The sequence below is a fragment of the Natator depressus genome, chromosome 10 (assembly GCF_965152275.1).
Source record: "Natator depressus isolate rNatDep1 chromosome 10, rNatDep2.hap1, whole genome shotgun sequence".
Taxonomy (NCBI): Eukaryota; Metazoa; Chordata; order Testudines; family Cheloniidae; genus Natator; species Natator depressus.
The window spans coordinates 63008597-63019191 of NC_134243.1; the positions used below are offsets into that span (position 1 = coordinate 63008597).

Genomic DNA, 10595 nt, shown 5'->3' on the forward strand with positions numbered 1-10595 from the left:
GGACAAAAAAAGCTCAAGGGTTTACCTCTCGGATCCGTGTCTGCACTCCTCTGTTCTTTCCTCTCATGTTGGCACCATTATCGTAGCCCTGACCTCTTGTGTCAACTATCGCAATTCCCGTATCTTCCAGCTTTTTAAGAAGCACATTTGTCATACCAGCTCCCGTAGTATCATCAATGTCAATAAATTCTAGAAGATGCTCTCTGACAGTCACCACTGCAGGGACATTTTCACTAGGTTCTGTTGTTGTTACAAAATGCACCATTAAAGTAATTTGTTCCGTATGGCTGATGTCGGCAATCCAGAATAACAGAGTAATATCTCGCTGACTTCAGATCTGCCGCAATCTTCTGTTTTGACTTTTGTTGCCAGTAACTGTATGGTCTCATTTTGAATTGTTTTTCCAAGGTAGTGGTGTGTGTACATTTCTTGGGTGGCGACTCTTTTTAGATGCTCCTGGAGTACAGCATCAAACTCGGCCATCAGGTACACAATTTTAAGGAAGTTTCCATTGTTTGGAACATACAGCTGATCTGAAGTGCCACGCAGTGCTAGGTTTTGGGTAGTAAGCATTCTCGCAATGGCAATGAGCCTTTTCAGAACATTTTTCCAGTAAAGGGACTCTGATGCAATCTTCTCTTGATGCTGATCATCTATGGTGGCTGTTAACCTTAGTCTTATCTCAAGCTCTTTCTGCCTGTGGAATGCTCTCTGGTGATTTGCTGCCTTCTCATGGCATGCCAGATTTCTAGCCAGATTTTTCCAGTCCTTTGTTTCTGTGGAACCCAATGTGGCTGGAACGTTCGACTGGAAGAGTTTGCAACAAAAACAATATGCACCATTCTGGATTTTTGAGTACATAAGCCATGGCGTCTCCACTCTGTCACCATTGGGAATTTCACGCCAGTAATGTGTTGGATGGAAACTTCTGTTTTCATTGTCTTTGGGGAACATGAAGTTTTTCACTTGCTGTGGCCCATGCAGTACACGGAAGTCCCTCAGGCTACTGCTCAAGTGGGTCCACAGTCCTGGATCATCTAGATTTAAGGAACTGAGGTCAGCAGCAGCTGTTTCTTGTGCCTCCACCACACTCTTCTCTGATCTACACTTTTTTCTTCAGGAATGTGCATGATTACATCCGTTTGAGATGGAGATATGGATGCTGCAGTAGCTGCCAGGTCACCTGCACTCTGACTAACTGGAAGATCAGGCATCTCCTCACCACTCACATCCTCGCTGGGGCCGGAAGGCTCACTATGAACATTTGTGTCTATGTATCTCTCGAGAGCTCCTTCCTGCTTAGATAGAAACGCTTCCTTTGCTTTCTTTCTTTTTCTGAATGCTGCCCCAGAGGGGCATTTTCTTCTTTCACTCATGACTGCTGTTCTGTGCCAGCTGTAGTGATTCTCAACACTCAGTTGAAGGGAACAAATAAGCAGGCTGGTAGCTGGGCCTGAGTGAGGGAAGATATCAGCGTCTTAAAGGCCTAACTGGCTCCAACTACTTCAGTTGACTGCCTGTTCTCCTCAAGTGGGTTCAGGAAAGCAGCAGAAAACAGGAAGCTCCCTGAGAAGCTGGTGTTAATCAATCCAGGTTCCTGGGGGTGCTAGAGAGGTACATAAGAGGCTCCTCCTCCTCTCTCTCCCTGCAGCTCCTGTTGCTTTCTGTTATTCCTTCTCACCTTTTCTCCTGCCTGCTTGTTATGTCTCTTGTGCCCTCCTTCCTCCAGCACAGCACTCCACCATCTCTGTGCACCTAGAACAGAGAGAATACGTATGCATCAGCAGTAGACACAATTTTCTACACTTTGGGTCCTAGTGGCACACCCCCACAATCTGGCACCTGAAGCGGCCACCTCAAGTTTGCCTCATGGCAAAGGCCTGTTGCAGGTTATGTGCAAATCATCTCAATTTTTGTTAATGCATGATTCTCGTCCCACTTGAACTGCTTGTATACCAGGATTCCACTGACTAATCAGGGTTACTCCAGTTACACTAGTGTAAGAGGAGAATCAAGCCCTATATGTCCCTAACTTTATAAGGATGAAGACAGCCTCATTTATATTGTTATAAGCAGCAAAGTTGGGGTGGTGGAGATGGGGGGGGGGAAGATCCTCGGAGATTCAACTACTTTCCCCTGTTCCTGTTGCACCCCATTTCTAGCCCTTCTCAAACACTCCACTCTCCATTGATCACCCGGAGCCAGATGCACAGAATGAGAATGATCTGGTGTCAAGGGTCATTGCCAATATATTTTAGCACGCATATTAACTGACCTATCTTAGTAGTCACCTCCTTGCTGGTCTTTTTGTGGGGACCTTCACAGCTGGGATCTGATCTCCCAATAGTTTTGGGGTAAACTAATGCAGAGCTGGAATATGACTCTTGTAATGCAAGTATGAAATGTGTGCTCAGTAAAATATGTAACTGACTTTAACACTTTCAGAAGCAAAGATTCTTCCTAACAGCTCCAAATACTGTAATTACATGTAAGGAGGTACCTCTTAATCCAAAATCTATAGGTACACTGCCAGGTATCTTGTAAAATCTGCTTTTGTGCGTGTGTGCTCATACATTGTAAGAGGTTTTTCAGGCTATGCAGGGAGCCATATGGGAGTATCTCAAATTAGCCAAGCCCTTACATTTTAATTATTTTTAGAAAGCTGCTAGATAATTGCATTCATGGTTGAAGTATGTGTAAGGACAGTGAATGATTTACATTGGTCAGAGTAATAGCACTGAAACATTAGCAAGGATAATGTATGATGCCATAGTTAATTTACTACTTATTTTAAATCTTTTTTTAAAGAAAATCTGCTGCCTATCTCACCAGCCCCTCTCCATAATGTCTGTTTCTTCCCTCCTCCCCCCAGTTATTTGATGCTACACCCAGGTCCTTATTTTATATATTTCATTTAATATTAATATGAGTGTTGTTAAAAACCTTGTGTAACAACCCACCATTGTTAACCTTATCACCATCCTATCTGCTGCTTGCTTCTATTGTTCATGTTATATCCAAAGGCGCAATCTCTGTTTTGGTCAAGTACTGAACAATTACTTCATTTTGCTTTACAAAACGATTTTCTCTATAAATTGTCATCTCCGAGTTGGAACTGAGCAGCTGGGGGAGGGAAGGATGGAGTTAAAAATGGCATGGGCTTAACCTTCAATAAAATACATCTAATGAGAACAGAAGGAAGAACGAACAAAATAAATGTACATCAGAAAGCTGTGATATTGGCCAAAACCAAACTTATTATCTGAAAGTACCCCTGCTTGGTGTTCCTGATTTTAAAAATACTGAGACATAACTGGGAGCTAGGAGATCTGGATTTTATTTCTGACATAGGTTCTTTATGTGCCTCAGTTTCCTCATCCGTGAAATGGGGATAATATTTCACTTCCACTCAGTGTACTGCAAGTCTTATTTAATATGCTTTGATGGCCTCAAATGTAAAGGGCTGGATGAACCAAATTTGGTGTTGTTCCACTGGTGTAAATCCAGAATCAGGGACTTACTTTTGGAAAGGAGAGCAGGCTCTCTACATACCAAGTATTATTATTATTTATTATTAGCCATAATAATCATAAATCAGTTTAATGTATAGGTTTTAATTTACAAAAATTGAGATTTCTGTGAGATAGTCTCAGAGGGCATGAAACTACAAATATGCAAATATGTAGGAGTGCAGAAATGTAAAACTGTGCAGTTACTGAGCCATTGTCAACTTACAAGTGGAAACTTTCCTTAATAATAACAAAACATTTGAATGATCTAGAAACCTTAGAAGATAAACTTCAGAATGTTTGTCAGTTACGAAAACACAGGCCTTTGTGGGATAAAACTGTAGAGTCTTATGCTTGCATTTATAACAGAAACAAACATTTTATTGAATCTATAAGGACCATGAATTTATTGATATTAAGTCTGCAGTTTCGAGTGCTGCTATGAATCTATTACAGTAAACTGTGGGGATTTTTTTGTATTCATGGCACGTATCCAGTCTTTTTTGCGGGGGAGGGGGAGAAATGCCCTAATTTGGTCTAAGTTGCTATTATTTGACTGAAATATGTCCTATAAACCACAACACATTGGATATTAAATATTGACTTTTCCCTTGGAAAGACTGAATCATTATCTAGCAGGAATTACACTATAGTAAACGTCCACAAGAAAATAGAATCTTTAGTCCTGTATAATTCCTGTTGAAAACTGAAGTTTACAATAGCAGTTATGCCTTTCAGATCTTGCCTTCTGTTCACTTTGATACCTTCCATTACGTGGTGCTAGGTGCTCCCTCTCAGGCATTGTTGTTTAAATAATGTTTGTAATCTAATTTAAACTAGCTGTGAGTGTTAAACTGTTTGAACAATCACTGCTACTAGTTTGCTAAAAGTGGCATCACATTTTCTCATTTTCTGATACCAAGTGCAGCCATCAAACAAGTGCTGGAAATTGGCCTTGGAAACTTTGTTGGGGGTGCTAACAAAAATATATGAAATTGCACAATTTCAAGAATGAAAATGTTGCAGTCTTTTACTTAATCGCCTACATACAGGGCTTTTTTTTCTTTGCTTTTTTTTTTAAATAAAAACTAATGGGATTGGATCCTCATCTGTGCTCGGTTCACAGTTGGTGTAATGGAGCATGACGGGAAAGATGGCTCTAAATAATTTGTATGCCTCCCCAGATCCTGGACTTCCTGGGGTCTGAATTAGCCCCTGGCATAAGCTAGAGCAACTCTGTGTTTACTCCAATTTATGGCAACAGAAATAATCCAGTAGCCCAGACTGCTGGAGGGCAGGACTCTCTGACCCTCGCCACAACCCAGTCTTCCAAGTATACCGCTAAGCAAAGAGCAGAGGAATCAGGTGACATAAATCAAGTTAAAAGCCACCAGGTGATTTCCTTACATCAGAGCAATTCCATGCGGTACAGTGCAAAGGAGATTTAACAAGGGCCAAGAATCTGGCTCATTACATACATATGTATTTTTATATATATAAAATAAATGGTATATAATGCTAATCATGCAATGTCTAGGTTTGGGCACAAAAATTAAAACAAACAAGGCAGCCATAAAATCAACCAAATTATTGGGAGGCAATTTTGGAGACAACCTCTAATGCTCAGGAACATTCTACCATCAGCATCCAGAACCACATCCAGGAGAAAATAGGAAGGTAATACAATGATGATTATATCAGCCTGTTCCACTTTACGGCTGGGCAGCCACCACATTCAACACGGCTTGTAGCCTCAGATCTTCGGGGTAGCCCCAAGTACAGTGCACAGCAGTGGTCCAGCCTAGAAGTGACAAAAGCATGGTTAATCATAGAATCTTAGGACTGGAAGGGACCTCGAGAGGCCTTCTACTACAGTCCCCTTCATTCAAAGCAGGGCTAAGTATCCTCTAGATCAGTGGTTCCCAAACTTGTTCCGCCGCTTGTGCAGGGAAAGCCCCTGGCGGACTGCGCCGGTTTGTTTACCTGCCGCGTCTGCAGGTTCGGCCGATCACGGCTCCCAGTGGCTGCGGTTTGCTGCTCCAGGCCAATGGGAGCTGCTGGAAGTGGCGGCCAATACATCCCTCGGCCCGCCCCATTTCCAGCAGTTCCCATTGGCCTGGACCAGTGAACCCCGGCCACTGGGAGCCTCGATCGGCCAAACCTACGGACACGGCAGGTAAACAAACCGGCCTGTCCTGCCCCGCCAGGGGCTTTCACTGTACAAGCGGTGGAACAAGTTTGGGAACCACTGGTCTAGACCATCCCTGACAGGTAAAAATCTCCAGTGACAGGGATTCCACAACCTCCATAGGCAATTTATTCCAGTGCTTAACTATCCTGACAAATAGGATTTTTTTTCCTAAAGTCCATCCTAAACCACCCATGCTGCATTTATATCCATTGCTTCTTGTCCTGTCCTCAGAGGTTAAAGAAAACAATTTTTCTCCTTCCTCCTTGTTAACAACCTTTTATGTACTTGAAAACTGTTATCGTTTCCCCCTTCCATCTAGTTCTACTTCAGCTCTACTCTAGACCTACCAGCCCTATCAATGCATGAGAAAAGGCATGAGAAAAGGTGATTTAAAGCATAGGATCCCATTATTTACATTACTGCAGAAACATATTTGTGGCACTGAACCATATGTGGCATTCTATGTCTTCTGCAGTTCATTAACCACCAAAGAGAGAAACAGATTTGGTGAACCACAAAAAATACTTATTCCAATTTTCCTCCAGTTACATTAATATTATCTCTCATATGACAGAATTAAAAAAAAAATTCTACAGCTAAACCTAAAACTGTGAATTAGAGTACCAGCCTTTTCTTGAAATAGCAATGATATTGATCAACATTTCAATAGCATTCTTCTTGAGTGTGGGTCTCAATAAACTGACATTATGAGGACAATAAATAGAGGCTTTTCTAACATGCAAAATCCTTATCAAATGTGCCTCTAAAGACAATACAGCATCCAGAGGTTTTAAATTTGAGGGGGGGGGGTAATCATTTTATAAAGAAGCACGAATGCAGATCCAACCAATCTCCCATGTCAATCAATAAACAATATTGCTAAGAGTTATCTTAAAACTCCATTCAGTCCAAGCCTCATGCAAACAGATCAATCATAGCTGTAACAGCTCTATCTAAGGTAGAAGGAAGCATGAAATCTTTGTATTATCCATATAAACTTGAAATCTTAAATGCACAGACAGCAGCCTGCACTTTATTGTATATGCTAAAGATCAAGGGCCAAAAATTTCAAATGTGATTAGTAATTGTGGGTGCCTTTTTTTTGTTTGTTTGGTCCAATTTGACGCATTAAAGAGACCTGAATTTTAGAGGCTGGGTTTTCAGCACTTTAAAAAAAAAAACAAAAATCAGACCCTTTTAAGTCTTTCAACTAGGGCACCAAAGAATCACTACTTACTTTTGGCCCAAAATCCTAATATTAAAACATGTGGTACACCCTAAAGAGACTCAGAAGTAAAGGCCTCTAATGATGTCACTATTGATCACTAAGAGGAAGTGAGCCTGTCCTTATTCCAGACAGTACCATAATAGACAGGAAGTAAACTAAAATAACATTGTAATCAGCAGTATCAAAGGCTGCCAAAAGTCTAAAAGGGATATCATGTCTGGTGCAACTCAAAAGAAATCATTAAATACCATCTTTTAAAGAGACCATTCTCTTTCCCTACATATGTTATCTGGGCCAAAAATATTATGTTCTGAACTGGAAAATCATCCAGATGTGTGTTTAAATTTATATCCACCTGCTTGTCATCAAGAAATTAAAACAATATTTGACACTCACAAATTTGGCTTCCTTTTTAGAGACTCACAACAAGGATTACTTGAAGAGCTGGTTAAAAAATGTTTGGGTTTTTTTGGTTTTTGGTGTGTTTGTTCCCCTGCAAACCTTCAACAAAAACAAAAATGATCATTTTGCATTGATGTTTTTCTTCAAAAGTTAAGGTTTTTGTCATAAAATTGAAAAAACCAAAAAATTCTGTCTGGGGGATCAGTCATTGAAAATAGTTGTAATAAAAAAAAATCATTTTAGGGGGTGGGGTTCAGTTTCTTAACAACCCTCCCAAAACATTTTTGTTGACACTTCCTGCAGAAGTTTCCATTCTGACAAAAAGACCATCCTTTTTTTAAAAAAAAATTCAAACAAATTTTAGCCAGTTGCTTTTATATTGTGCTCTCTCTGCTGATTCTGCAACATCACTTACCAGGTTAGCAATAGCCTCTGGGTTGGGTTTACATCAGTAATACTGGTGCATAAAGCAAAGGTGAAAACAAAAAATAGCCATTTTAATATCACCTCCCTTTTAAACATAGGAACAAAATCAGAGCCAAATCTACAACTGGCCTCCAGTAGATGGCTTGCAACATTTTTGTTTGCCCATGTTTCTTCATGCACACACTCAAACTAGTACATGAACGTCCGATAGCTCTATGCCTCGCTACCTAATTTATGCAAGCAAATGTGAGCTCTGCAGAATGCACACAAGTCAGTTGAAAAAGTGATTATCTGATGGAAATGCATTTCCCTACCAACTATGCTTTCTATTTTGAAACTTCTAAAAGGCAATTAAGCCCTGTATTTTAAAAAAACAGAGAATTTATATATATTCTTCACTTCATCTTAACTTGACTGCTTCTGTTTTTTTATTTGTGAGTATTCTAGCAACTTCCCTTGAATGTTGCTTTTAAGTACAGAATTCATCAGGTGCTGAAAATAGCTTCCCAGACTAGGTGAGTCTTTCCATTGTATTACCCCTATTTGAAAAGAACCTAATTGGTCTACAGTAATAATACGTTAGATTTTAAAATCCTGATACCAACTTACAAGGCTTTGCATGTCTTGGTTCTGTCTTTTGGAGACTTAATCAAGGGGCTTTGTTCCGCTTCTTAAATAGCTTTTATCTATTCTACTTGTACAGACAATCTAATGGATCATATCCATTTACTCACTGTACTCCACAGCAATGAAATGTGATTCCTTTATGTTTTATAACTCCAAAATGCTGTCTATTTTTAGGTCAAAATGAAAAATCCATTTGTCTTATTTAGCTTTTTAAATATTTATTTTATTGTATTTTACATCTTTGTGCATTTGCCCTAGGGCATTTGTACAAAGATGTAAAACAAAACGTGTACAAAACGTGCTGTTGAAATGTGCATATGGTTGATTTGATTTTTTAAGGTTGACACAACAGGTTGACACAACAGGTTTAAGGTTGACTGCATTTGCAGTGCAGGAAGAATTAGCATTCCATTAAAAAGGAGAACACAATGAAACATTAAAAGAAAAAAATGGGCCAGATTCTCAGCTGGAGCGATGCTGATTTATGCCAACTGAAAATCTGTTCCAGTATTTTTACTGCGGTCTGTAACCTGGGGAGTGAGCAGTATAAAGACAAACCAACAACTGTTTGTTTCCTTTTCAACTGAATGCCTATATGGATAAAAATGATGATTATTATAACTGAGATGCAACAACAGACTCCCAAGCTGAAGTCTTCCTAAGACATCCCTCCATAGGCCAGTAGTAAACTAACATATTATTAGGGATGGAAAATTTGGTCTCCAGGACCATGCTAATTGAACACTATAATCCTGATTCTGCAGTCCTTATTTAGGTGGAATAATACTTACTCACATAAATAGTCCCATTGATGCCTTTATAACCTTTGTATGCCTTTGTAGTGGGCCAGATCTTAGTCATGACACAGTTTTTACTCCGTCAAAATTCCCACTGTAACCTACCTTGTCTCTCTCCTAGTCTGGGACCAACACTGCAAACATTGCAATCAAGGGAGTTTTGTGTGAGTAAGGATTTAGTAAAAACTGAGGGCTGCAGGATTTGAGCCAGTGCAGTTGCTTTGGAGAAGGCTATGCTTCCTGCCCTCTCAGCTAGAACTTGGGTATTGTGAAGGAGCCAGTTATTCCAAGGAAGTTGGCAAGCAAGCATGACAAAAATAATAGAATTAGAAGGGGGGAAGGACTTTTTGCAATTAAAATGGCAAGTACTGGCATTTCTAGTATGTGGCAGAGATCCTGCACATTTTACTCCGGAGTAACAAAGAAAAGAGCTGTGTATGTCACCATGGAAATGTGAATGGAGCTCCTTTTACAAACAGAAATGTATGCCATCCCTTTCTACTCAGAATGTTTTGTAGTGGGGTAGAACAGAAGAGTGGTATGTCTGTAATAGAAAAGATATGAAAATGTTGTTGTATTACTTTGAAGCCATAATATTTTTATTATGTTATATATTAATATTCAGTTTGAGTAATACAAGACAAAAATTCTAATGTGTGTGGACCTTTTAAACTATTCAGTGAAAAAATCCAGTATTAGTAACCAACAACATACAATGGCAGAGATCTAAGTTGGAGCAAACAGCATAGAATGAAACACAAAAAAGGTCAAATGTGTTATCAGTAGGATGTTTCCCCCCTTACCCAAAAACTGCATTTCAGATTTCCAAAGCCTTTTATTTGATATAATCTCCTATTTATTTTCTGTCACATTTTAAAGGGTTTAATTAACTACAGTAAGTATAGAAATGTAATATTTATACAATGCACCATTACAGTAGGAAATTGAATAGATAACAGTTCATAAATGCAGCTTCCCATACACTATTATCAGCCATTTCATAATAGTGATCCTAAGGAAATGGAAAAATTACCTTATTTTTCCTCTGTCTTCTCCATTGAAAAAGAGGAAGGGTTATTTACTTGTTTCTGCTGTCTCTGGAGAGGAAGTCAAATGGTGTGCAAAGAAGGGATGGAGAGAATTTCCTGTTCTTTCTTTATAGCAGTTCTGTGATGTAGTTGCAGGGAGAGACTAGCTAGGAAGCTGCAAAGGCCGTGAAACTCCTGTGCAGTTGGAATTAGGAGGTAATCAAGTGTGGAAATGGGTCCAGAAAGAGAACCGGTATTTTGGGGAGTGGGGAAGAGACTGCTAGAACAGCATATTTTTATCCTGTCCCCCCATCCCCACTCTCAAACCTCAGGAAATCAGTCAACATTTTAATAAGTAGAATAACGTGCTGAGGAGAACCTGCCAAA

At 39.6% G+C, this 10595-nt stretch overlaps 1 long non-coding RNA gene across 1 annotated transcript; it reads right to left on the reverse strand.

The window, feature by feature from the left end:
* Window positions 1–1643: 1643 nt before the first annotated feature.
* Window positions 1644–10331, reverse strand: LOC141994539 (uncharacterized). Its single transcript, XR_012641159.1, has 3 exons — window positions 10214–10331; window positions 5124–5310; window positions 1644–1755 (listed from the first exon to the last, which is right to left on the reverse strand). It is a non-coding gene; the product is annotated as an uncharacterized LOC141994539 (long non-coding RNA).
* Window positions 10332–10595: the final 264 nt, after the last annotated feature.